Source organism: Herpailurus yagouaroundi, unplaced genomic scaffold (assembly GCF_014898765.1).
Source record: "Herpailurus yagouaroundi ecotype Mexico unplaced genomic scaffold, PumYag 141, whole genome shotgun sequence".
Lineage (NCBI taxonomy): Eukaryota > Metazoa > Chordata > Mammalia > Carnivora > Felidae > Herpailurus > Herpailurus yagouaroundi.
In genome coordinates, this window is record NW_024412396.1 from 59,425,503 (window position 1) to 59,451,178 (window position 25,676).

Consider the following 25,676-nt stretch of genomic DNA (forward strand, 5'->3'; position numbering starts at 1 on the left):
TGGTCTTCATTTTCATGAGACCTCCATAGTTTGTTTTTCTTTAAATTATTATATTAAATAATTGTCCATTTTTATTTGTAACACTGATATAATATAATATAATGTAATATAATATAATAAGATAAGATAAGATAAGATAAGATAAGATAAGATAAGATAGTAATCACGTGAAGGAATAGTGACATTGTTAATAAAATGACAGACCTAGTCAAGTTTGCAAATGGAGTCCTATAATCAGTCCTGAAATCATTATCAGGTTTATGTAATGTTATCCGAAATAAACAGTAAAGTTTACAACCTGAAATATAATCTCTTTAGAAATACCACTCAGTAGCTGAGATTATGACATGCTAATAATAAAGTCAAGAAAAAAAAAACAGGCTTTGTGGATTACTTACTAATTTTGTTCAAGAGTACCTTCATTTCATTCCTTTTTTTTTTTTTTTTTTTTTTTTCAGAAAAGTTACTCCAAGCATGAATCTTGCAGTATGTCTATAGCGTTATCTTCTCATGCAAAGAACAGCAAAATATACAAAGGTATTTATGTTGCTTGTTTTTCCTGGTAATTATTGCAAGAAATGGCATCTACTTTTTTGTTATATGTACTCATCAATATTTCATTTACAAATGAAGTAGCACTTCATGAATTCTTACATAACCTTCATTCAGCCAGAATATGCTCTCAATATGATATATAATAATCTCAGAAGTCTGGATAATAAATTATCTCAGGTGCTTTCTCTGAGGTCTGTAGAAAAATTGGAGTCCCTAGCCACAAAGGTTAATTGCTGATACTGTCACCCACCTACCTTTGTTCTGATAAGCTTTCACTTGCTTTAACCATCTGTCTCTACCACTTTACCACTTCAGAGATCTATTATATTAGAGCCTTACAATGCCATTCTGGTATTTCTTTCTCTTCTCTCTCTCTCTTTTCCTTCCTTCTTTCCTTCCTTCCTTCCTTCCTTCCTTCCTTCCTTCCTTCTTTCCTTCTTTCCTTCTTCCCTCTCTCTCTTTCTTTCTTCCCTGTTTGTGGTCCCCTCTGCCATGAAATATGAGGCAAATTTCATAAAGTGAGACTTGAATTTTCCTTTGAAACATCACCATGTGCTTCTGCAAAACCTTCCTTCTCTGCAACCCATGGAGTAATTTACTGCCCTGAACAGTTTTTTGCCCTGTGGTAAAAGTCTTCGATCAAGGGTTTCTATCCCTCTTTGGTCAAGTCCTACAATCCTGCCTACAAGTCCTCCCGACTTCTGCCCTCTTGGTATATGACGGAGACATTTCTGACTTGGTGACTAAAAGTTCTCAAGGCAAATATGGTAACAGAATCCTTTCCGTGGCTGAGACAAAGCTATGTGTTCATTTGATTATCTTTCTAAGTACACCTACCAACTGCAAAACGGGCTCTAGCTGTTTTCTACGACATGATTCCACACTCACCTGATCCATGATGATTGGACCAGTCATCAACACAATATGGAGTCACCTGTCCAGAAATTAGGCCTGGGCAGAACAACTTCAGGTAACTGACTGCTAAGTACACTGAGGTACAAGGAAAACTAAGTTGGTATTAAAGTTCTGAGCTTCATCAGTCTCTACATTAGATTACTTGACGTGTTATCTTTCTACACATCAGTGTTCTTGCATACAAAATGTGGCTGAACTAGATGCTGCCAAAGGCCCATTGCTTGGTTTCTTTGACTCCATTTCTGTTTATGCTCCTTGATTTTAGATTACTTTTTTGACTATGTATTAAGCCTCCAAATCTAGACTGGGAACTCTCTTTCTCTGCTTCCATGATATCTTGTGTATTGCTCTATCTTATCTATTGCAGCATAGTATTCCAATTATCTGTTTACTTGTGAAATGCCACACTTAACCTATGAGTCCGCTAAGATCAGGAATTTTGGAGGCCAGCACATAGAAGAATATTATTTTTGAGTTAATAATTAATCTCTTAATAACTATATACACAAAAGGGTTGGGCTCCTAAACATAATTTACAGCAAAATTCCAGATAATTCTGTTTTGACAAAGAATTCTCTCTCTTCCCTGAAATATCTGCAATGTGCTACAAGACTACAAGACCTTTACCAAAAGCAGATGTTGTGAAGTCGGATGAAGCCATCATTCAGACATGTGGAATGTCCAAAACTGTCATTTTTTGGCAACCATAAGTCTGCTCTGGTATCTCGATTCAGAGACATGGACTATTTTCTGCAGGATTGTATTATAAATAGTTCATTTAAATCTCAAAATTACAAAGACTGTTTAAACTTGTATTTGGGGTCTAACATGAATAATCACTAGTTCTATTTTTCTATTTTTAGTTCTTATCAGATTGGCAAATAGTGTATATTAGATCATATTAAGTTTTATTTAATATTATGAAAACTATTTTATAAGTTACATGTGAGTATCATATATTTTTGGATGGTAAAGTGTGTTAAGTTTGGGGATATTATTATTAGTGTTTTCGAGTAATATCTGAAGCCATACCTTAAATTCCAACTGGCGCCGAGGTAGACTAATTAAAAAGCATAAAGTGGTTTTACTAGTCACCGCGTTTTGTTTAAACAGTTCTATCCATGACTACCATTTAGTTCTGATACTTTATGAGACTGAGGCTTTATGCTTATATTTGAGGAAATACCAGATTTGGGGAGAATATTCCCCATTTTGCCTGTATATACACCAAAATTACAAGAAAAGAGAAGACAAATAGAGTAATCATTCTAAATATGCAGAAAATCCTTACAGAAAACAATTTAATTTCTAACTATTGGCATGGTAGGTAGCAAATCCATCCAATTAGAGGCAGTGGGAGTGCCCATCACTCTCTGAGATACCCCACAACCAAGGAAATGGATGGAGGTGTGAATGCTGACCGGCTTGGCAAATGACAAAACCCAGAAGCACACCTTCATGAAAAAAGAGTGATGTCAGAAAATTTTGTGAGGCCTTGGGGAGACTTGGAGGCATGTTAGATAAAATATTAGGGAATTAAAATAAGTTCTGGAGAGGGGCGCCTGGGTGACTCAGCTAGTTAAATTGGACTCTTGGTTTCAGCTCAGGTCATGATCTCCTGGTTTCTTGAGTTCAAGCCCCTTGCTGGGTTCTGAGCTGCCAGCAGGGAGCCTGCTTGGGATTCCCTCTCTCTCTCTCTCTCTCTCTCTCTCTCTCTCTCTCTCTATTTCTCTGCCACTCCCCCACTCACGTTGTCTCTGTCTTTCTCAAAATAGAAATTAATAAACTTAAAAAAATAAGTTCTTGAGATGATTAATCGCTAAGTTGCTTCTTTTCATCTTTGCTGCAGGGTGTCACTTTCTTCTAACCTCCACCTTTTTTCCTTTTTTTTCTGCTTCTAATACCATATGCATTTTCATTACAGAAATCCTTGAATTCAGAGTCATAAGGTTATCTTCTCAACTGTATAATTCTAAACACCCCAAAATTGATATTATCTTTTAATAAGTGGTGTTTTTGATGAGCATGTGAGAAACTACTATATGTGATGTATTTCTCTTTCAGCTAAAACCCTTTGCATATTTTAAAACATAAATCTTGTAAGGGAAACACTTTCCTGAATCCATTCCTGCCTTTCCATATCTAGTTCAACTGTAGTTGTTCAATGGCATTGATTAGGAAAATACAGGACGATCTAAAGTCATGAATTTAGAAGGCAAGCACACAAAATATTTTTGAGCCCTAACATAAAGTGTTTCAGTTTATTGCATCCTGCCAGAGAATTTTGACCAAAACCCTAGAATCTGATGTCTTTATGTAAGGACTCAAATTCTAAGCAGCACTAGTAAAACCCAATGTTTCTTACTATCGAAAGAGTGACTATATATAGGGAATTTTCCAAATATGTATCTGCTCTTCTACATTTGAACTCTTCATTTGTGTTCACTGTTATACAGAAGATGAATTCTAAACTCTTTGCATGATCCACAAAGTCCTCTATGTTATGACTTTAGACTGCTTTTTTAATATCTCCTTCTTTCTTCCTATAAACAGGTCCTCCTTAGTAAAGAGAGTTGTAACCAATATGCATTTTCACTAAATATGAAAACGTAGATGCTAACATCCATATTCGGGCTTTCAGAAGAAGCCCAATCCTACCATAATGGACAGAATTAATTTCTAGTTTACCAAAATAAACCTGAAATTGTATCAAAATTAATTATAGCAGCTTTATCCAAAAATTAGTAGACAATTTTTTTTTTAATTTCACATTGTCCTACAAGAACAATTATTTCTGAACACAGTGTCAGCTGCTGGATTATTCCTGTAGTTACTGGACTACACATGTGCAATGTTCAAATGACATTTGTTTTCCTTTGAGATGGAGCAACACTAAAATGTTTGTTTTGACTTCCCTACCTTGGTACTTAAGGTTGTGGCCTAGTCATTATTTTACCTTTCTCTCCAAGATGACCTACTGGGGTATAGATTTATCACTCATTCATATGCTAGACTGGAAAATATGATTCATGATGTTCGGGGCTTTTATTGATGTGACCCCCAAAGTGAAGCTTCACATACTAGGTGACAAAAAGCTTTTTAATATTTTTCAAGTATGTACCTAATATGATTGTCTCCATTCAACATCTTGTTTGTCTTGTTTTAATTTATAATATTTTTATGAGTTCCACTGATTCATACAGAAGTTGTAAGAAAAATTGTCCTGATATATGGGCTCAGAAGTAGTTGGTTTTAAGCTAATAAAACAATGTTCATGTGCCTCTGCATTCATATTATGCACGCTTCCTACAATATCTTTGTAACAGATTGATAGCAGCAACTTTACAGAGAAGTCAAGGAAGATATACTTACACTCTGGATCACATGAGTTCCGGTTACTTGAAAGGAACTGCTTTATATTCAAATAACCATTAGTATTGAACAATATCAAGAGTGGGAAAACAATTTACAATGTATAATTTTAATCCTTTCTTTTGTTCAAGAATCCTCCTCAATGAAAAACAAAAATGCTTTTCCTTCTTTTAAAAACATTTATGTGAGAATAAAATGGGTGTGATCTAATCTTTCCTGAATGTCACAGAGTTCTTCTTCAGCTATAGGATAAAAAAAAAAATGTTGAAAGCAATCACCCATCTTTGTAGTCATGGTCATTAATTCTGTTTCATAAAAGTTGTTCTGTAATTATTTTGTTAAAAAAATCAACTGTGAAAGATCTACATATAACTTTGCATACTAGTGATCACTAAATCACTTATAGCCAATAACAATTACATGTACACACACACACACACACACACACACACACACACACACACACACATTATATTTACTTATTTATTTTGAGAGAGAGAGAACAAGCAGGGAAGGGGCAGAGAGAGAAAGGGAGAGAACCCCCAGGAAGCCTCTGCACTGTCATTGTGGAGCCTGATGTAGGACTCAGTCCCACGGCACCATGAGATCATGACCTGAGCTGAAACCAAGAGTTGGACACTAATGAACTGAGCCACCCAGCTGCCCCCAAGATGTTTTTTTTGTATAGATTTTCTATTATAGAATACTCATTCAATCTGTTTCACTCTCTTGTTAGCTCCAGGAGATCCAATAGGTGCTTATCTCTCAGCAAGTAAATAAAGCAGAAGGAGAGTTAAATTCATCATTTGCCTCAGTCAATCTATATTGCCATAACACATGACACAGATGGGGTAGCTTAAACACAGAAATGTATTTCTCACAGCTCTGGAGACTAGAAGTCTAAGATCAAGGTGCCTGCTGCTTCAGTCCCTGACGAGAACCCTTTCCTGGTTCCCACGTAGCTGTCCTCTCATTTGATTCTCACATGGCAGACTACAGGCCCTTTCTCTTCTTATAAGGACACGGATTCTGTCATGGAGGCTTCATTTTCTTGACCACATCTAAACCTAATTACTTACAAAGGCCCTAGCTATAGCCTTATGAAATGTATTTTTTTAATAATAAGACTTGAAAGTCAAAATCACTCCTTGATCCAGAGGCTGCAGGATAAATATCGTGTTAGCAGGCATGAAAATAATAGTAATTTCATTGTGCATCTCCATGAGAGCTCTTGGGTGACCATGCGCATTGTCAATGAGCAATAATATGAAAGAAGCCTTTTTTTCTGAGCAGTAGGTCTCAACAGTGGGCCTAAAATATTCAGTAAAGCATGTTGTAAACAGATGTGAAATCATCCAAGCTGTGTTATTCCATTTATAGAGCATAGGCAGAGTAGATTTAGCATCATTCTGAAAAGCCCTAGGATTGTCAGAATGGCCAATGAGCATTGGCTTCAACTTAAAGTCACCAGCTGCTTTCACCCCTAACGAAAGAGTCTGCCTGTCCTTTGACTTTGAAGCCATACATTGATTTCTCTTCTCTAACTGTGAAAATCTAGATGGCATCTTTTTCCAATATAAGACTGTTTTATCTACACTGAAAATGTGTCATTTAGTGTAGCCACCTTCAGTAATGATCTTAGCTGCATCTTCTGGGTAACTTGCTGCAGCTTCTACATTGCACTTTCTGCTTCACCGTGTGATGGCTTCCTTCCTTAAACCTCATGAATCAAACTCTGGTGGTTTCAAACTTTCCTTCTGCGGCTCCATCACCTGTCAGCCTCACAGAATTAGAGTTAGGGCCTTGCCCTGGATTAGGTTTTGGCTTAAGGGACTGTTGTGGCTCTTCTGACCACCTCTCCAAACCACTAAAACTTTCTCCAGATCAGCAGGAAGACTGTTTTGCTTCATTCTCATTCATGCGTTTACTAGAGCAGCACTTATAATTTCCTTCAAGAACTTTCCCTTTCCATTTGCAGCGTGGCTAACTGGTTGAAGAAACCTGTGGCCTATCTGTTTTCAACATGACTTCTTCACTAAGATTAATCATTTCTGGCTTTTGATTTAAAGTGAAAGATGTGCGACTCTTCCTATCACTTGTATACTTAGAGGCCATTGTAGGGTTCTTAATTGGCCTATTCAATATTGTGTGTCTCAGAGAAGAGGGAGGTCTAGGAGAAGGAGGGAAATGGGGAAATGGGTGGTCAACAGAGCAGTCAGAACACACACAACGTTTATTGATGAAGTTCACTGTCTTATATGGGCATGGATCATGATGACCCAAAACAATTAACAATAGTAACATCAAAGATCACTGATCATCGTTCACCATAACAAATATAATAATAATAGGGGTGCCTGGGTGGCTCAGTCGGTTGAGCGTCTGACTTCAGCTCAGGTCATGATCTCGTGGTCTGTGAGTTCGAGCCCCGTGTCGGACTCTGTGCTGACAGCTCAGAGCCTGGAGCCTGTTTCAGATTCTGTGTCTCTCGCTCTCTCTGCCCCTCTCCCACTCATGCTCTGTCTCTCTCTCTCTCTGTCAAAAATAAATAAACATTAAAAAAATTTAAAAAAGTAATAATGAAAAAGTCGAAATGTTGTGAGAATTACCAAAATGTGAACAGAGACACAAAGTGAGCAAATGCTGTTGGAAAAGTGGTGCCCATAGATTTGCTCAACACGGGGTTGCCACAGACCTTCAATTTGTATAAAACACAATAAAACAAAGTACAGTAAAGCAAACAAAAAATGTGTCTAATTCCTTAGCTCACAAGTTCTACCTTTCACCAAACCCTATGACACAAACACAATTCAGCCAAGTTTTTGCTACTTTCGAATAAAGATCATCTTTATTCCATTGTCCCATATTTTTCCCCAATTCTGTCTGAGACCTCATCAGAATGGCCTTTACCATTTTTATTTCTACCAATGTTCTGTATGTGATTATTATATTATGTATTACTCTTTTTACAGCTCTTCTCTTTTTTTTTTCCTCTGAGTCCTCACCAGAAATCCCTTTTAAATCCCCTTTACAGCAGTATCAGTGATTTCTGTCAAGCATGTTCTTCAAAACTCTTACAAGCTTCTACCCATTATCCAGTTCCAAACCTGCTTCCACATTTATAGTATTTGCTACAGCAGCAGCTCCCTTCTCAATACTAGTTTCTGCCTTAGCTCAGACTGCTGTAACAAAATACTACAGGCTAGGTTGTTTAAACAACAGAAATGTATTTCTCACAGTTCTGGAGTCTAGAAAGTGCAAGATCAGGATACTAGCCAATTATGTTCCTGGTGAAAGCCCCGGTTCCTGGTTTGCAGACTGCTGTCTTACCATTGTATCCTCAGATGATGGAGATAGAAAGTTCTAGTCTATTTCTCTTCCTGTAAGAATACTTATTACATCATGGGGCTCTACCTCATGATATCTCCTAAAAACCTAATTACCTCCCAAAGCCCAACTTCTTAATATCATCTCATTGGGGGTTAGGATTTCAGTGTATGAATTTTGGGAAGGACACAAAGAAACAGTCCAAAACACCATTAAGACCACCAAGCTGTAAGGCTAAAAAAAAAAGTCTTCTTTTCTATGTATGTACAGATACTTGACATTTGCTATAAAGAGGTATTGTATTTTAAAATATCACTATTTTCTGCACAGTAGGGAAAATGTATCAGGAGTGATGTATATCAGTTCCAGGTCAAGCATTTATGAAATAAGTGTATCTCCTCACCCCTAACCATGCTCTCCTTCTCATTTCCCTGGCTAGAGGCAGGTAATGACATGTCTCTAGGGAAACAGGGAAGCCAAAATATGGAAAATCTGGGCAGCTGAACCACCATATGGAGGCGAGCCATCTGCTAAGAACACCCTCTGTGAATCAGTACAGGAGTAAGAAATAAACTTTAATTGCAATTGGAGTGTTCCCACACATTTTGGATTATTTTGTAAAACACTCTTATGCTAACCACTTCTTTCTTTTTCTTTCTCACTCTCTAATTAATACATCCATTTTCTAAAGCTTTCGCATAGCCTTTACATATTCTGCATGCTTTATAACTGGATAAAATATGATTTCTCTTGGATATTACACATGCCACGGAGTTCTTGTGAAATTGTTAGGTGATAATGTTGATACAGTGTTGATTCATCCTCTCAAGATAGAAGAAATCTTCAGTTCTCAAATAGAATTTTTTCCTTAAAAATTCTTGGGGTCAATGGTATTACATGACCAAACATTTAAAGGTTATGTTTAATGTTATAAATTTTAGAACAATAAACACTTGTATAGAGACTAGAATTTTGATACAGTGTAGTATCCATCAATCTTTGCTTTAATTTAAAATTATTTGAATATATTTAACTCAAAGAGGATACATTTTTCTTCCAAAATGTATTGCATTGGGAGTAACTTCTGGTATTTATAGTATTCACCAATCTGTGTGTCTGTTTAACTACATTTGTAGTTAATTAACAGCCTTCATTGTTGGAACATTGATTTTTGCAATGATAAACACACATTTTTATTTCAACTGATATCATTTTGGTCAAAATATTTTTAAGAAATTGTACTCCTAATTGTATCTACAATGCTAATACATTTTTGAATATGACTCTAGATATTAACATTACACCTAATAGCGTTGCCTAAATGGTATTACTGATGTATTTGGCCTGATTATTATGAGTTTAAAAATGCAATCCTACCATTGCCAATCACGTGCAACGTCAGGTATGACAGAATTGACGCTGATGTAGATATTTGACAGTCTCTTTTTCCAAAGCTTGAAGCCAACATTGTACGACAGATTTTTGCCAAATACTAAGGATGAAACTTAAAATTTTGGTATATTATTACCACTTCCATAATATTTTATAATACTTCATACCTTACCACTTTGGCAAATATCATTTCCTCTCCCTTCCTTTACCTCAACATTAGCTTGTCTGTCTGACAAACCTATCCTTCCAGATGCAATTAAAATCTCTCCTCTTTTCAAGAAACCTACCTTGAACATTATTTTCTCAACCTCTCAACCGCTATCATCCTATACATCACATATCAATTTTTCAGTTGCGTGTGTATTTTATAGTAGGTCAGTAAATGTCAAATAATAGTGAGATAGTGTCAATTTATAGGTTTTGCATGTAATGAATATCAGGCAAACGTTTACAGGCTTCTGTTTAACTAGAGAAAATAAGCCCAGGTAGTGTCACACTCCAATCACCAGTTTGCAATGAGATGCCTGACTAGGTACTAACTTGCAACAGCGAGGAAACTTTGCTTGCGTTGAGCAGGTGTGGGACTGATGGGCTCATTGGTGGTCAGAGGCATTTCCTAGGCTTCTGCAAAATAAGAAGTGTGAGGGAGAATATTATCTATAAAAGAGAGCTGAAGAAGCTCTGCAGTAGGGGAAAGATCCCTGTGGCCTGAGTTGGGAGTGTTTTTATAGCACTGATTTACAAAGTCCCCGGCAGCAACACTGGCTGCTGTGAAGAGGTGGGGTGAGTGCTTGAACACAGACCGGGGACAGTGCCTGAGAAGCTGCCTGTGGCTCCGTTCTAACCCCATTTCTTCATACTGACTACGCCTTTGCTGCACACTGAGAGCACTGATCACCTGGCCTTTAACCCTTGGGGCCCGAAAAAGGGGCTGAACAGCAATAAAAATATCAAAATATTTAACCTTTCCAGAAATAGCTTAGACTTCTCCAGTTGCTTTGCCTCCTCCTAGCATTTCGAAGAGGCCCTAGCTCTTCTCGGGCCTTGTGATCTATAGTGACACTCAACAGCCACCAGTTGCTGCCCGGGACCCATTCTGCTTGCAGCCCACCCTCCCACGGGAGAGGGGCTGGCTTGTGGAAATGGTCTGGACTATATAGAGCAGAGAATCCGCAGCACTAGTCTAATCAGCCAGGGCTGTCCCAGAGAATATAAAAGGACATCCGCGGAGCAATACCCATTTGAAGAAAATCCAGAGAACAAAGGAAACAACGGAGACTAGCACAGAGGACAACAGGGGGAAAAAAAAAAAACAACCATAGAAAATCTACACATGCTCTGATCAATATCTTAAGAGGAATATATTCAAGCCATAAAACAAGAGTCGACAAATAAGAACAAGAAGCAATTAGAGATGAAAAAGGTCTTCTGGGGCCACCTGGGTGGCTCCGTTGGTTAAGCATCTGACGTCAGCTCAGGTCATGATCTCGCGGTTCGTGGGTTTGAACCCTGCGACGGGCTCGGTGCTGACAGCTCTGAGTCTGGAGCCCACTTCGGATTCTGTGTCTCCCTCTCTCTCTGCCCCTCCCCTGCTCATGCTCTGTCTCTCATGAGCTCAAAAATAAAATAAACATTAAATATTTTTTTTAAAAAGTCTTCTGATGGTGAAAAATACAGGAAAAAAGATAAATATGGTAAAAATGAAGTTGAAGAACTCTGAAAAATTATAAAACCCTAGTCATGGGATTTCCAAAAAAAAAGTAATGAAAGCAAAAATAAGAGGAGGAAAATAATCAAGGAAACAATATAAGAAAATGCTACAGAGCCAAAGTAAGGCAAAATGTATTCAGAGTCAAAGGACCAAATGAACAAACAGAATGAATGTAGACAAATCTACACATAGAGTTCTATAAAGGGAGGCTACATAGAGTGAAGTATTGAAGAAAAAAAATTAAGACAATTTACTCACAAAGGGAGGGAAATGTTAATGGGATCAGATTATCTTGTCATTAAATGATACTAGAAAAAAAACACGGAGGGGCGCCTGGGTGGCGCAGTCGGTTAAGCGTCCAACTTCAGCTCAGGTCACGATCTCGCGGTCCGTGAGTTCGAGCCCCGCGTCAGGCTCTGGGCTGATGGCTCGGAGCCTGGAGCCTGTTTCAGATTCCGTGTTTCCCTCTCTCTCTGCCCCTCCCCCGTTCATGCTCTGTCTCTCTCTGTCCCAAAAATAAATTTAAAAAGTTGAAAAAAAAATTTAAAAAAAAAGAAAAAGAAAAAAAAAACATGGAAAATGGAAAATTATTTAAAAACAAAATAATTTTGAACTAAGGGTAATAATCTGCTTTGAAGATAAAATGAGTATTTTAGGTATGGATAAATAAAAAAATTTGAAAAGTATCTTTGATATTTTGAAGAATATCTTTCAAAAGTATGTTTGTCATGGCCTTCTAATATGTGTGTATTTTCCTGTCTGTACTTCAGAAGTGTCATTTTTGTGAATCTGTTTCTGTACCTATTTGTGTTAACTATTTTCTCAACACCCTTTCTGTCGTATCTACTAGGCATTTTGGGGTGTAGAATGATTTGGGATCACTAAATAAATTGGGTTAGTGAACACCATATTCAGCTGTTTTTGATATGACAGTAAAGAGTAATATATATATATATATATATATGTATATACATATATATTTGTTTTACTGATATACCACCAAGGACCAAGTATTTTATTGTTTTTTCCTTAACTTTTATGACAATCCTGTCAAAGATTAGAGACATTTCTGATGTACAGATGGTAAAATCAAGACGCAGACGGACCCCCCAGTGGCTTCTGCAAGGCTACAGGTTCCATGTGCGATGTTTCATTTTCCTTTTTTTCCCCCTTTTGTCTCAGGTTGCTGTTTTTGACTTTAAGGTTTATAGCTAGGATTTAAAATCTGAAGGATTTATTTGTGAAAAATTTAGTCTCATTGAGGATACATTTCATCCCCCACAATCTGGGCTGAATTAAACTAAAGGGTACACAACTTGCAACATGTGTTTTCTTGAGATCACATGAGCGACCTGGGAAAGAAATCCCAGCAGCCCAGCATGCACTGGGGAAATAAGTGGTGGCACCACCCAGCCCCAATTCGGCATGTGTTACAAGTAAGTTATTAAGAGATGTGGCATCTTAAGGGATTTCAGTTGACGTTGCTGGTAGAGAACCTGCATGGCGTAGATGCCAGAAAAAAAGAAAAAAAAAAAAAGCTATTTGGTTGTCATACTTTATGTTTTGTATTTGAGGTTGTATAAAATGTTAGCACAAGGCTACAATGCTGATCGTAAATTCAGTAAATTTACTTAGAGTCTCCAAATTAAAAACCACAGGCCAGCTAAAAAACAAAACAAAACAAAACAAAACAAAAAAAGGGATTTTTTTCATTACTATATTTGCATCAATTGGTGCAATGGATCCCTGTCAAAATAGCTGAAAAGTTTCAACTCCATCTAGCAGCTCATACTCCTAGTGACTGAAGGAGCTACATAATTTGCAGAGACCAGTGCAAAATGCAAATGTTGTTTGTCTTTTTGAAAGTGGTGAAGAATTTCAAGACAATGACAGGAGAGCATTAAAACAAGTGTGGAAGGTTTAGAAGCAGGGGTTTCCCTGTGGCTGCACAGGTCCCGGGCCCAGGAAGGACCTGCATAGGTAAGCAGTCCAAGTGGTGCCAGGGAAGGTGAGACAGATCATGGAAACGGGGAATGCAGGCTGCCGGGAAGGATGGTAAACATCCCTTTCTTTATGCCCCAAGCTTGTACGCTTTATCAGAAATCTTTTAAGGCTAAAATTCGTGAGTACTCTGCCACTCAAACTACTTTAGGTAATTCTGCATCTCCATGATCTTCCTTCTGATATTAGGAAATGTCAGTGACGTTTGAGGGACCTTTTAGTTGGGATACCTAGTCCTGCTCCTTTCTTATCTTGCTGTCTCCTTCTCCTCGCCCTGTGTGTCTGTGGCCATCTGTCCATTCATTGGTTTTTCTGTTGCATGCCTATAAAGAGAGCTCCCAATTATATAAATTTATTGCCCCATAAACTTAGATCCATGTGTTGTTGTTGTTGTTGTTATTATTATTATTATTATTATTATTATTATTTGTAGAGGTATAGAAACTGCTAATTCCAGAGACATCTATATCCTCCTAGTAGCAAAGCTGGATCCCAGTTCTTATTCTGATCTGTGCTGCCTCGCTCCCTTACTGTTTCAGGTGTAAAGATGTGAACACTGAGGCACAGTATGGGTAAGTCACTTAGCAAAATCACACAGTTGCCTGAAGGCAGGTGTCAGCCATCAGTCCACAGTCTCTGAAGACGATTAGTGGTGCATTCCTGCATCCCCAACCTTGCCTTGTTCTATTCTGGTCCTTGTTACTGCATGAATGTTGGGTAAGATTTAGAAGCAAAATTATATATAAAGGGCTGCTCCTAAATTTTTTTTTTAATCTGACCCTGGAAAAATGCTTTTTCGATCCTCAAAATCATTCTCTGTGAAAGCAATTTAATGCAACAGATTCCAACGATATTATGATCCTTCCATGGATATTATGTCCCTCCATGGAACTGACATGGAAGACAGGTTTGCTCTGCAAACGGTTTTTAAGAGGTCCGTGAGATCTTCTGGCTAATGTGCCGCATTATATGATGATTCGAAATCATAATTATAGCCACTAATTGTTGTGTAGCACTTCTTCATGTCAGACACTTTTCTAAATGTTTTACATATGCTAACATATGTAATCCTCACAACGTACCTAAGAAAATAGATATTGCTAATAGATATTGCCCTTTTTACAGATGACTAAACTGAAGCACACAGAAATTAACTGATTTGCCCGTGTGCTGTGCTGATAACCCCAGTGTTGTACCACTTCCCTTACTACGGATTCACGAATCGTTTTAATATGACATAAGTCTTCGATCCTCGTGTAAATGAAACGTTTCTACTCTTGGTTTGATTTAGAAGATTTCTGGGGTCCTTTCTGTCTCTAAAATGATACAGTGTTAAGAGAAGAAAACATCAGCTGTAAACCACATTCAAATAATTCCCATTAACTGTCAACAATACAATTATGTGTTATTTTTACGTCACTCTTGCAGGTTTTTTTTTTTTTACTTTAAAAACTTAAATGATTGCATACAAAATGAGGAAATTCTGTTCTCATTTAATCCTTACTGTGAAGATAGGCACAATGATTTCATTATTCTGAATCTATTGATTGCTCTTGAAATGTCCTGCTTCTGTAATTAGGACATGCCGTAATCAACCACATGCTAAATCTTTCCTTTAATAACTTTTTTGGCTTTATTGTTTGGTTGTCCCCTTTAAAGATAACACTACCTCACAAAATTTGAGGTTTTCAGATAAAGCATAGTTTATTTACATATTCTGTATTAAAGAAGCCTGGCTCAAGGTAAAACGTGTTTGATAATGTTCCCTTTAAGGACAGCTTTTTATATTGTTCATTCAGTCCTCCAAAACACTTCTCTGTTGGATGACACTGTATAAACAGTGCTGATTTGTGTTATAATTAGTTATATGGTGCAGTATCTTAAAATAATTTCTCCAAAGAAAATTGCCTTTTCTTTTAGAGAAAAATTGGTTTAAATGTTTTTAATACTTAAAATCAGTTAGTTGAAAAAGTCAGTAATTAAAGGGCAAAATGCCACATGCATACATCAAAGATACTGCTACAAAGTATACAGAAATATGCTTCAGTTCCCTTGAAAGCATGCTGTATAAAATAATAACTTTGCAAAAGATTTTAAAAATCCTAAGAATCTCTTTTAGTTTCTTTTAAGTTATCTATATTCCCTTATTATTTTTTCTAAAAATGATATACACACACATACAAACACTCCAATGAATTAAAATACACATTTTCTAAGTCAAGCATCTATGTTAGAGTTGAATATATTTGGTAGAAAAAGCTGAGAATTGACAACATTTTGCTCTGCAGACAACTTTTAAGAGGAATAAAATGCTAGCTGCAAAGTGGGAGAAAAGATTTGTAAATCACATATCTGACAAAGTACTTCAATCCAGAATGCATAAAGAAATTCAACAGTAAGAAAATGTAGGGCAGCCCGGGGGGGGGGGGTGTAGAGAAAGAAAAGAAAACACCTGAAAAGACTCTTTACCATGGAGGATATATAGTTGAAAACTAGGCACATGAAAATATGTTCCACATCATTGACCATTCTAGAAATACAAATTAAAGACACAACGAGATACCACAAGGTGTAGATTATATGGCTGTGCTGGTGTGGATGTGTGACTCTCATACCTCGCTGGTGGGAATGTAAAATAGTACACTTATTTGGCAGACTCTTAAAAAGCTACACATGTAGTTTAATAAGAAAAATGCTTGATGCTTTCTTGTAAAGCTAACATACAACCTAGCAATCACTCTCTTGAGTATTTACTCTAGAGAAATGAAAATTTATGTCCACACAAAACCTGCACATGAGTGTTTTTTGCAGTTTCATTTGTAATAGCCCAAAACTAGAAGCCAAATGTCCTTCATTGGGTGAAGCAAACTGTCATATATTCATACAATGGAACAGAACTTAGCACTGAAAGAAATAAACTCCTGAGACCCACGGCTTGGTTGTATCTCAAGACATTTTACCGAGTGAAACAAGCCACTTGCAGAAGGTTGCACACTACATGATTCCATTTATATAACAGTCTTGAAGTACAATTTTAGTGATAGAGAATAGATCATTGGTCAGCAAGGGTTTGGGTTGGGGAGAGTGCTCTTGTATAGGTTTATACAGGGGTGGCATGATGGTGCTTCTTTGTGGTGACAAAAGAGGTTCATATCCTGATTAAGTAGTGGTTACACAAATCCACACATACGATCAAAATTGAGATTTATACACCAAAGTGAAGTTTCATTTGAAAATTGGTGACATCAAAACAATGCCTGTGGCATAACCAATAGTATTGCACAAATGCCAGTCTCCTGGTTTGGGCAATGAATGTGGTGATAGGAAATGTTATCATTGGAAGAAACTTGCTGAAGGGTACACAGAAACTCACTGTGCTATTTTTGCAACTTCTGCACGTCAACAATTAGTTTAAAGTAAAAATCTTTAAGCATGTAAAATCAGAATATATATTTACTATTACCCCATGCATTATGCATTTCAAATTACAAATTATAACCTATTATCCACAGTGGCAGCTTTTAAAACAGTTAGGTCTGGCCAGTGTTGTCTCTAATGTTAATTTTTTTTCCACTGTGAAAAAATCTTTAAATAACTTCTTGTTTAATGTTTATTTATTTAGAGAGAGAGAGAGAGAGAGCAAACAGGGTGATGGGCAGAGAGAGGGGGAGAGAGAGAATACCAAACAGGCTCCTTTGTCAGCACAGAGCCTGATGTGGGGCTCAAACTCACAAACTGTGAGATCATAACCTCAGCTGAAACCAAGAGTCAGCTGAAACACTTAACTGATTCAGCCACCCCACTTTAAATAACTCAAACAATACACAATCTTCAATGTTCAGAGGTATTTGGAGGTATTCAGAGGTATTTCCAAATATATATTTGGAATATATATATATCTTCATCTTAGGAATTTTAAGTTTGGAATTTCATGGGTATTTGAACTGAATTGAAAGAAAATTATATATGGAATGGAAAAACAATTGTTTTTAACTTTTACTTTATATTTGCCCTACTTTATGCTAATGAAACACATTTTTACTAACTCTTGTCATATAGATTCATCATAAACAAAAGATAAGCATACATTATAATAATGGATTTAATTTATTAATTTAAATACTAAGCATTTTGCTTCACTTATGGTAGATGGAAAAATATCCCTCACATGTTTTTGCTACATGTTTTCTTAACTAGTTTTATGGGCTAGATTTCCCAAAATGTAGCAGAGAAAGAACTAGGTAGATAGAGAAGGGTTCATTTCTGCCTTAAGTTCTTCCATTTTCCTGAGATGGTTGATTTCCATACTAAAATGCATTGTGTTGAATAGCTCTTTTGTAAAAATCTATTATAATATATTTTTCCAGACAGAATAATTACCTAACAACAGGAACAGCATGTTATAGAAAACTCACTATTATCTTTTCTGAAAAGAAACAGAACTTTTCAGAAGAGAGAGGAAATAAATCAACAGAGCACATCAAGCAATATGCTTTAGGACAAAGGAACTTTAATGAAAGAGACACCATGATGGTTGGTTTTTGTTAAATGGACTTAGGATTACTGTCAGGATAAAAGGCCAAATTATTATCAGAAATTTTAGGTAATTCTTTTGATTTATTATTTCCTTTTATATTGAAGACCATATCTGACTTTGATGAGATTTTTTTATGTGTGCTTCAAAAGATTGAGGATGGGAGTGAGGGGGGGGGGGGGTGGAAGCTACTTCAGAACAAGATGGCAGAAGATACTACCCAAGATTTTAAGACAATAGATTTAAATAATAAATTCATGATAATAATAACATTCCTGATGATTAAAGTATAAGCTATGACTCACAAGAGAAATCCTTGCTGTGTCTTTGGAGAAAACACTATAGAACATTATTTCAGCAAATATTTATTGATTCCCAGGCATTTTCCTGGACACTTGGAATGGAAACATGGGTAAACCCAGTTCTTTTCCTTGAGAAAATTATATTTAAGTGGGCAGAAACACAATGCCCTTAACATACTGCACTAGAAAGAATTGTGTCCACCCAAAGATATAACCAAGTTTTAGTGTATATGATTTTATTTGGAAATAAGGTCTTTGCAATTATAACTAATTTAATGATCTCAAGAGGATATCTCACTGGATTTAGAGTAGATCCTGAATCCAAAAACCAATGTCTTTATAACAAGAGGAGAGGAAATAGACAGACAGAAAAAGGCCACGTGAAGATGGAGGTGGGAAGCTCTACTTCACGTCTTTTGTAGAGACAAGTTGGTCAGTCCAAACATGTTCTCCTGGGAAAGGCAGAGGTACAAGAGTACAAACAGGAACATGCAAATCCTCTTAAGGGCGAAGAATAGAACTGACCCACTGACTTTCCTGTTTTATTCTGGCCACAACAAACCCAAGACATGGACAGGTATACCCCACTCCTTTAGTCAGAGTAAATTCAAAGTCCCATGGAAAAGTCTATGAATACAAGATTCGTTGAAACAGGCCAATAATGCAATTGATCATACTTGGCTTCAAAGCATTCCCACATTTTCTGTTGTATTTCAGGACATTTTTTCCTTCAGACTCTTAGCTATTCTTTTTCATCACTTAAATCTCTAATCAATGGATTGCCATTGGGCTCAGCTCTCAAACCCCTTTTCTTTTCTCTATACTCTTTAAGTTTTCTCATCCAGTTTCGTAGGCCACAAATGACATAATATATATTTCATAAGAGGGGGGATTTTGATTTTTTTTCACTGATATGGTTCACGTTTACATACAAGAGCTTGACACATATATGTGCTCATTCAGTAAAATATATTTCTGTGAATGAATGAATCTGTAAATCAGTATGATGATGACTCTGGAACTCCTGCCTTGACCTCTCCTTTGAACTTCCAAACATATATCCATCTGCCTCTTTGAGGGCTCTATTCAAATGTCTTTTAAGAATTTCAAATTAACCTTCCAAATCTTTCCTGCCGAAATCTTCTACAGATCAGTAAATGGCAAATTCATCTTTCCGTTTAGTCATACCGAAAACCTTGAGATCATCTTTGATTCTTCTGTCTTGCCCACACTGGGTATTTAAAGTGCATAGGTATAGATCTGTAACCACTTTGGAAGTTGCTTTGGCAATTTTATAAAGTTAAATATGTTTATAGCAGCTTTTTTCATATTAGGTCCAAATTGGAAATAACCCAAATATCCATTAACAAGAAACCAAATAAACAGTTTGGATATTCATACAATGGAATACTACTCCGAAATAAAAGGAAAGAAACTATTGATACATGCAACATTAATGAACTTCAAAAACACTACCTTAGTTTAAAAATCCAGGATAAAAAAGAATACATATGATTCCATTTATATGAATTTCCAGAAGAGGCATAACTAATTTATGAGGAAATAAATCAGAATAGCAGTTGCCGAGAGAGAACAGTGATGGACTATGAAGGGTAATAATATTTCTGGAATGATGGAAATGTTTTTTATATGAATATAGCTGTGTATTTTATAGGTAAAGAAATTGCCAGAATTCACTGGATTCTAACCTTAAGATGTGTGCCTTTCACTCTATACATTTTATAATTCAGTAAAAAAATAAAAAAATACATACATAGCATATAAATATATGCTAGACAAATAACCAAGAATAATAGATAATAATAACCACCAAACTTAATGAATATTCGTTTGAACATTAATAACATTTCAGAAGTTCTACACATGTATTTAAATGTGCCATCTACCCTTTTCCCCCAGAATGAACATTACATTGAAATGTGTTGAGGGTGGCCTGGGTGGCTCAGTCAGTTGAGCATCTGACTTTGGCTGGTGTTATGATCTCACCGGTTCATGAGTTTGAGCTCCACCCACATTGGGCTCGCTGCTGTCAGCCTGTCAGCATAAAGCCTGCTTCAGATCCTCTGTCTCCCCCCTCTCTGACCCTCCCCCGCTTGTGCTCTCTCTCAAAACATAAGTAAAAACATAAAAAACAAGAAGAAATGTATCAGTATTTCCCTTGCTTTTTAAATATTGTAGCATACATATAAATCTATAATTCTTTAAATCTATTCCTAAGTAATATATTGCATAGATTTGCACGTTGTAACTGTATAAAACCATATCACACTGTATCACACTACATAAAACTACAGGTATGACTCTGCAATTTGCTTAAGTGTCTTTTGATGTTCAGTATTCAGTTTTAGTGGAATCAAATTAATCAGTTTCTTCCTTTGTACTTTATAGTTTCCTTTCGTCGTCCTTTGTTTAAAATGTTCAACCCTACCCTAACTATATGAAAATATGTTGAATAATTTTTATCCTCTTTATTTTTTTTATTTATTAAGATTTGTGTTTCCAATTTAAGGCCTTTGACCATGTGGAATTGATGTTTATGTCTCGTATATATAAGCATCTAATTTTATTCATTTGCTTTTGGATAACCAATTATACTAGTACCAATTATTGAAGAGGTCACCTATTTTTCCTTTGAACCATAGTGCTCTGTCGTGTATCAGGCCTCCATATAAGTGTGGTTCTGTTTCTGGAGTTTTATTGTATTGTGCTGTTTTACTTTCCTATCCTTCTGCCACTCTCTTACTGTCTTAATTTCTAGAACTTTACAGTAAGCATTCATAACTAACTGGGAAAGCCCCGCCCTCCCCTGCCCTGCCTTGTTCCTTCTCCTTTTTTTTTTTTTTTTCTTATCTTAACTGCCCTTTTTAACTGGCTTTCTGTTTAGATTTTAGAATAGCTAATCACAATCTATTATATTGAATTCCGAATAAGATCGCATTAACTATACAGATCCAATTGCAAGCATTCCTATCTTTGCCATATTGAATCTTCCTGTTCATGATACATGCTTAAGTTTGTTTATGTCTGGTTTAATACAGAAAATAATATTTTATCATTTTCTCAGTATGTTTGTTCAGTTTCTCCCAGACCTGTCCGTAGCTGCCTTATGTTTTTGTTGTAATAAAAATGACATCTTTTTATATTGTAATAAAAGTGACATACTTTTTATTGGCTGGTACATAAATAAGTAATTGCTTTCTCTAAATTATTGTAAAATATACTCTCATTAATTTGAATAATATTTATAGCCACTTTGAGTTCTTGATGTAGTCAAACATACCATCTGGGAGTAACTGAAAGATGTGAGTTTTTTTCCATTACATTTATTTCTTTTTCTTGTCTTACAGCACTAGCTACGGGATTTCAGTTTAGTGTTAAGTAGAGGTAGTGATCATGAACATATTATTGATTTTAAAAAGGAATTGTTCTAACATTTTACCATTAATTATGATGTTTACTAGCGATTTTTCTGGTTATCTTTTATCAAGTTAATACAGTATCCATCAATTCCTGGGTGTGTAAAGTAATTTATCAACATGGGTTGAAGATTTTCTCAAGTGCTTTTCTATTTCATGTTTTGGAAAGATCATACAGCTTTTTAACTTTAATTTGAAAATATCATTGATAGCATTTCTGATTAAAAATCAACTTTGCATTTTGCTCTTCTGGCATAAACCCAGATTGATTATAAATTCTTTTGAATTCTGGTACCAAACTTATTTCTGGTGTCAACCTTCTTTTTTATTACTTTTTTAGACAGAGACAGAGAGAGACAGAGAGAGAGAGAGAGAATGAGAGAGAGAGAGAAATGCATCTGTAGGGAAGAGGGAGAGAGGGAAAGACAGAGAATCTTAAGCAAGCCTCACACCCAGAGCAGAGCCTGATACAGGGCTTGATCCCATGACCCTGGGATCATGACCTGAGTTGAAATAAAGAGTGGGATGCTCCACTAACTGAGCCACCCAGGTGCCCCTGTGTCGACCTTCTTAGTGTGTGTTGGGTCATATTCTCTCTCCCTTTTTATTCTCTGAATGAGTTTGTGTAAGATTGAAATTATATGTTTGAATGTTGCAATTACCTTATAAATATTTGAGTCTGGAATTTTTATATTTAAAATATTGAAACCATGTATTTACTTTATTTGATGGTTGTTGTAGACTCTGGGTCTGGAGCTCTCTCTTTTCCAGCAAGAAAGCAGACACATGATTAAAATGAAAGAAAGGCTACTGTCCTGGAGGAGACCAGAGCCCTGAGTAAAGGTCCTTGCTCTGTTTTTATTAGGATCAAAAGGCTTACAAGCATGAAGGATGTGCACAAAGAGACAATGAAACCGTGAACATTAACACACGTGTGTGAGGGAAAGGGGGTTTTGAAGATATGCAGCATTAGGGGTTTGGGCCAATACAAAACAAAATTGTGGCACCTGGCAGATGGTTGTTTACTGCAGGCCTCAGGTACCACATCTTTTATCTTAGCTAGCCTAGGGGATAAGACAGAGCTTGCTGCCTCAGGGTCAACAAGGCACCTTTCTTTTGCTAATTGGCTCAGTCTGGGCAACTTCATGCTGCTGTGGCCTATAGCCCTGTTTACCTGCTTACCTATTTTGTTTCTTCCTGTGAAAGCAGCTTTCTGCTATTGTACTAAATTGGGGGGCGTTTCCACCATGAATACCTAGTCTTGTTTACCTAATCCTGGAGGCTTTCTTCCTGAGGTTTCCTATTCCTATATGCCTTGTTAACCCATCAGTGCAAACTTAGAGAATTCCTAAGCTTATTCTCCACAGATGGTTATAAGACCATTAAATTATTTTGTTTATCTTTCAGTTACTATTTTTAATTGGCAATCCGTGGTTCTTTGCCCAAGATGATAGTTTGAATAGCAGACCTAGGCAAAGACATAGAGATGCTTAGGTTTATGCATCTATTTGATTAAGCTATGGTAGCTACTTATTCAATTAAACATCGATCTAGGTATCACTGTGGAGGCATTTTGTATATGTGGTTAAATTCTCTTTGAGTAAAGGAGATAATTCATGATGTCAGTGGACCTCACCCAATCAGTTGAAAGGCCTTAGAACAAAATTTAGGTATCTCTAAGAAAGAAAAGATGATTGCATCATCAGCTCCTGCCCCAGATTTCCAGCCTTCTGGACTACTTAACGCTGGACTCGCCACCCCCTTTAATCACATATGTCAAATGCTCAAACTCTCTTTGTGCCTACTGGTTTTGTTTCTCTGGAGAACCCTGACTGAGACTGTGTCCTACTTAAGATCTCATTTTCTAGGCTCTATCTTTTGTCTTCTCACTTCCCTTAGTCAGAAGGTGCTCTGGGTCATAACTCCAGACTGCATAAAGCAGCAGACTTTTTTCACCTTTTCCTCCAAACTTTGTGTTCCGGTCCAGTCACGTTTCTCTTGAGAAGCACTTTTCCTTCTCAGTATATTAGGGAAGCTGAAATCATGGTCCCCATGGCCCTTTATAGAATCCATCCAACTGATGGGGCGCCTGGGTGGCGCAGTCGGTTAAGCGTCCGACTTCAGCCAGGTCACGATCTCGCGGTCCCTGAGTTCGAGCCCCGCGTCAGGCTCTGGGCTGATGGCTCAGAGCCTGGACCCTGTTTCTGATTCTGTGTCTCCCTCTCTCTCTGCCCCTCCCCCGTTCATGCTCTGTCTCTCTCTGTCCCAAAAAAATAAATAAACGTTAAAAAAAAAATTTTAGAATCCATCCAACTGGTACGTCTACTTCTGATCACAACATTGGGTTTCAAATCCTCAAAATGTTCATCTTGATTTGGGGCTGGATACATCTTCTTTCCAGTTTGCAATAGAGTCTGTGCCTCAGAGTGGGCTACACTATCTTCCTGATTTGCTTCTTTTACCCACAGTTACATGTCTATACATTTAGGGGAAGTTTATTATTTTTGCCCATTTTCTGAAATATAAATCTAAATGAGTAGGCTCTTCAGATTTTCTGTTATAAGTGTTTAAAATGAAATAACAGTTTGAGGTGAAAGCTTATAGCAATGTGCCATTTGAAGAATGAATTTTAGGAAATGGTTGAGCAGTAAGAACAGATAAACCGTGTACTGTATTCTTTCTGTGTTTTAACCTTCTACTTACTTCTAATGTCTTATATACAGAGCATAATAACACAGGCTGCCGATAATGGAAACCAAACATTTAACTGAGGATATAAAATGCTTTGAGAATCCCCAAGGTTAACACTGAATTTGTCTGTAAGCCCGGGTTCTACATTTGGAGAGAAGGAAAATTATAAATATATCCAGTAGCATGACAGTTAGCTTCTGTTGGACTTTTCATTATCAGTTTGTTTCAAAGCTTTCTTTTTAAATGCTACTGTGGGTAATGACAGAGGATGAAATAAATACACTTTTGGGGCTGACACAAGGAATAAAACCCTCTTCAGGCAATTTAAAGGAAGAATGGAACATAGAGATTTATACCTAAGTTGGAAGCAGCCACAAACTGCTACACAAATGAGCACAAAGCCTGTAGTGTGAGGATGTCAGGTTTGCCTCTCTGAAAACAATTTTCAGAAATACTATCCATCTGTATATGAGGTTAAGCTTGTGGTCACTACATACAGAAGACTGAGATGTGAGACTGTCCACTCTATTTCACCAGTGGGTGTTTGGCAATGGAACTCAGTACTTGGCACTTCTGCCACTGAAACCCCAGAACAATGTTATCTCTAGTGTATATGGAAATACACAGTTCTGGAAGCATTCATATGAATAATGCAGAAAAGGACCGGCCGGAAGGTATCAAAGTGTCAAGGCCATCACCCTTAGAGGAGTGGCCATAATTTATGACCTTAGGAAGCTGGTCTGTATGTGTTTGCTGCTTTGATTTCTTAAAAAGATTAAGAATTCTGATATTTCTAATAAGCATTACATTTCTCAGGATTTGTTCAAACTGAAACTTTTCAAATATACTTGCTTTTCTCGAATTTTAATGTATGAGGCCTTTCAACTTACTCATTTCTAATCTGTTTATAATGCAAGAGCAGCAGTCTTTACAAAATAAAATGTACTGAAATGTGAGACTTATGAAAAGTACTTCTATATTATGTTCAATTAAAGAAAAAAATTTAAATACATATTACTTACAACATATTATCACTAACTACTTTTCAATACACAGCAAGATTATTTTGTAATTCAGTGCACACAGGATGACTTTCTTGACCAATGAAGAAATTATGCTACTTCTCAATTAAAATATTGGTCATAAGCTGTGGAATAAAAAAGGAAATTCAACAGCAAAAAGTTAGGTATATAACAATGAAACAACTATATTTATAAACTACCAGGGGTGATAAAACATGGAAACCAGTTGTTTCCTAACAGAGTTAATGTACTCAAAGTGGGATTTGCAAAATTTACCACTCTTAAGCTTTGGTATCCATGAGCTCCTTTCAATAATATACCCCTAACCTTGAATAATCTGTCTTACAAAAATTTATAGTATCATTGTATTGTTTTAATTACTTAAAATCATGTAATAACAGAAGGGAAATATACAAA

General features: G+C 36.6%; 2 long non-coding RNA genes across 3 annotated transcripts in view; both read left to right on the forward strand.

Moving 5' to 3' along the window:
* The window catches only part of LOC121032147 (uncharacterized), a 172,121-nt gene that overhangs the window by 84,241 nt on the left and 62,204 nt on the right, over window positions 1-25,676 (forward strand). For both annotated transcript variants that reach the window (XR_005791104.1, XR_005791105.1), the window contains exon 2: window positions 459-537. This is a non-coding gene — a long non-coding RNA (uncharacterized LOC121032147). The remainder of the gene's footprint in view (window positions 1-458; window positions 538-25,676) is intronic.
* LOC121032148 (uncharacterized) lies at window positions 546-2,553 on the forward strand. The gene is made up of 2 exons (XR_005791107.1): window positions 546-1,525; window positions 2,082-2,553. It is a non-coding gene; the product is annotated as an uncharacterized LOC121032148 (long non-coding RNA).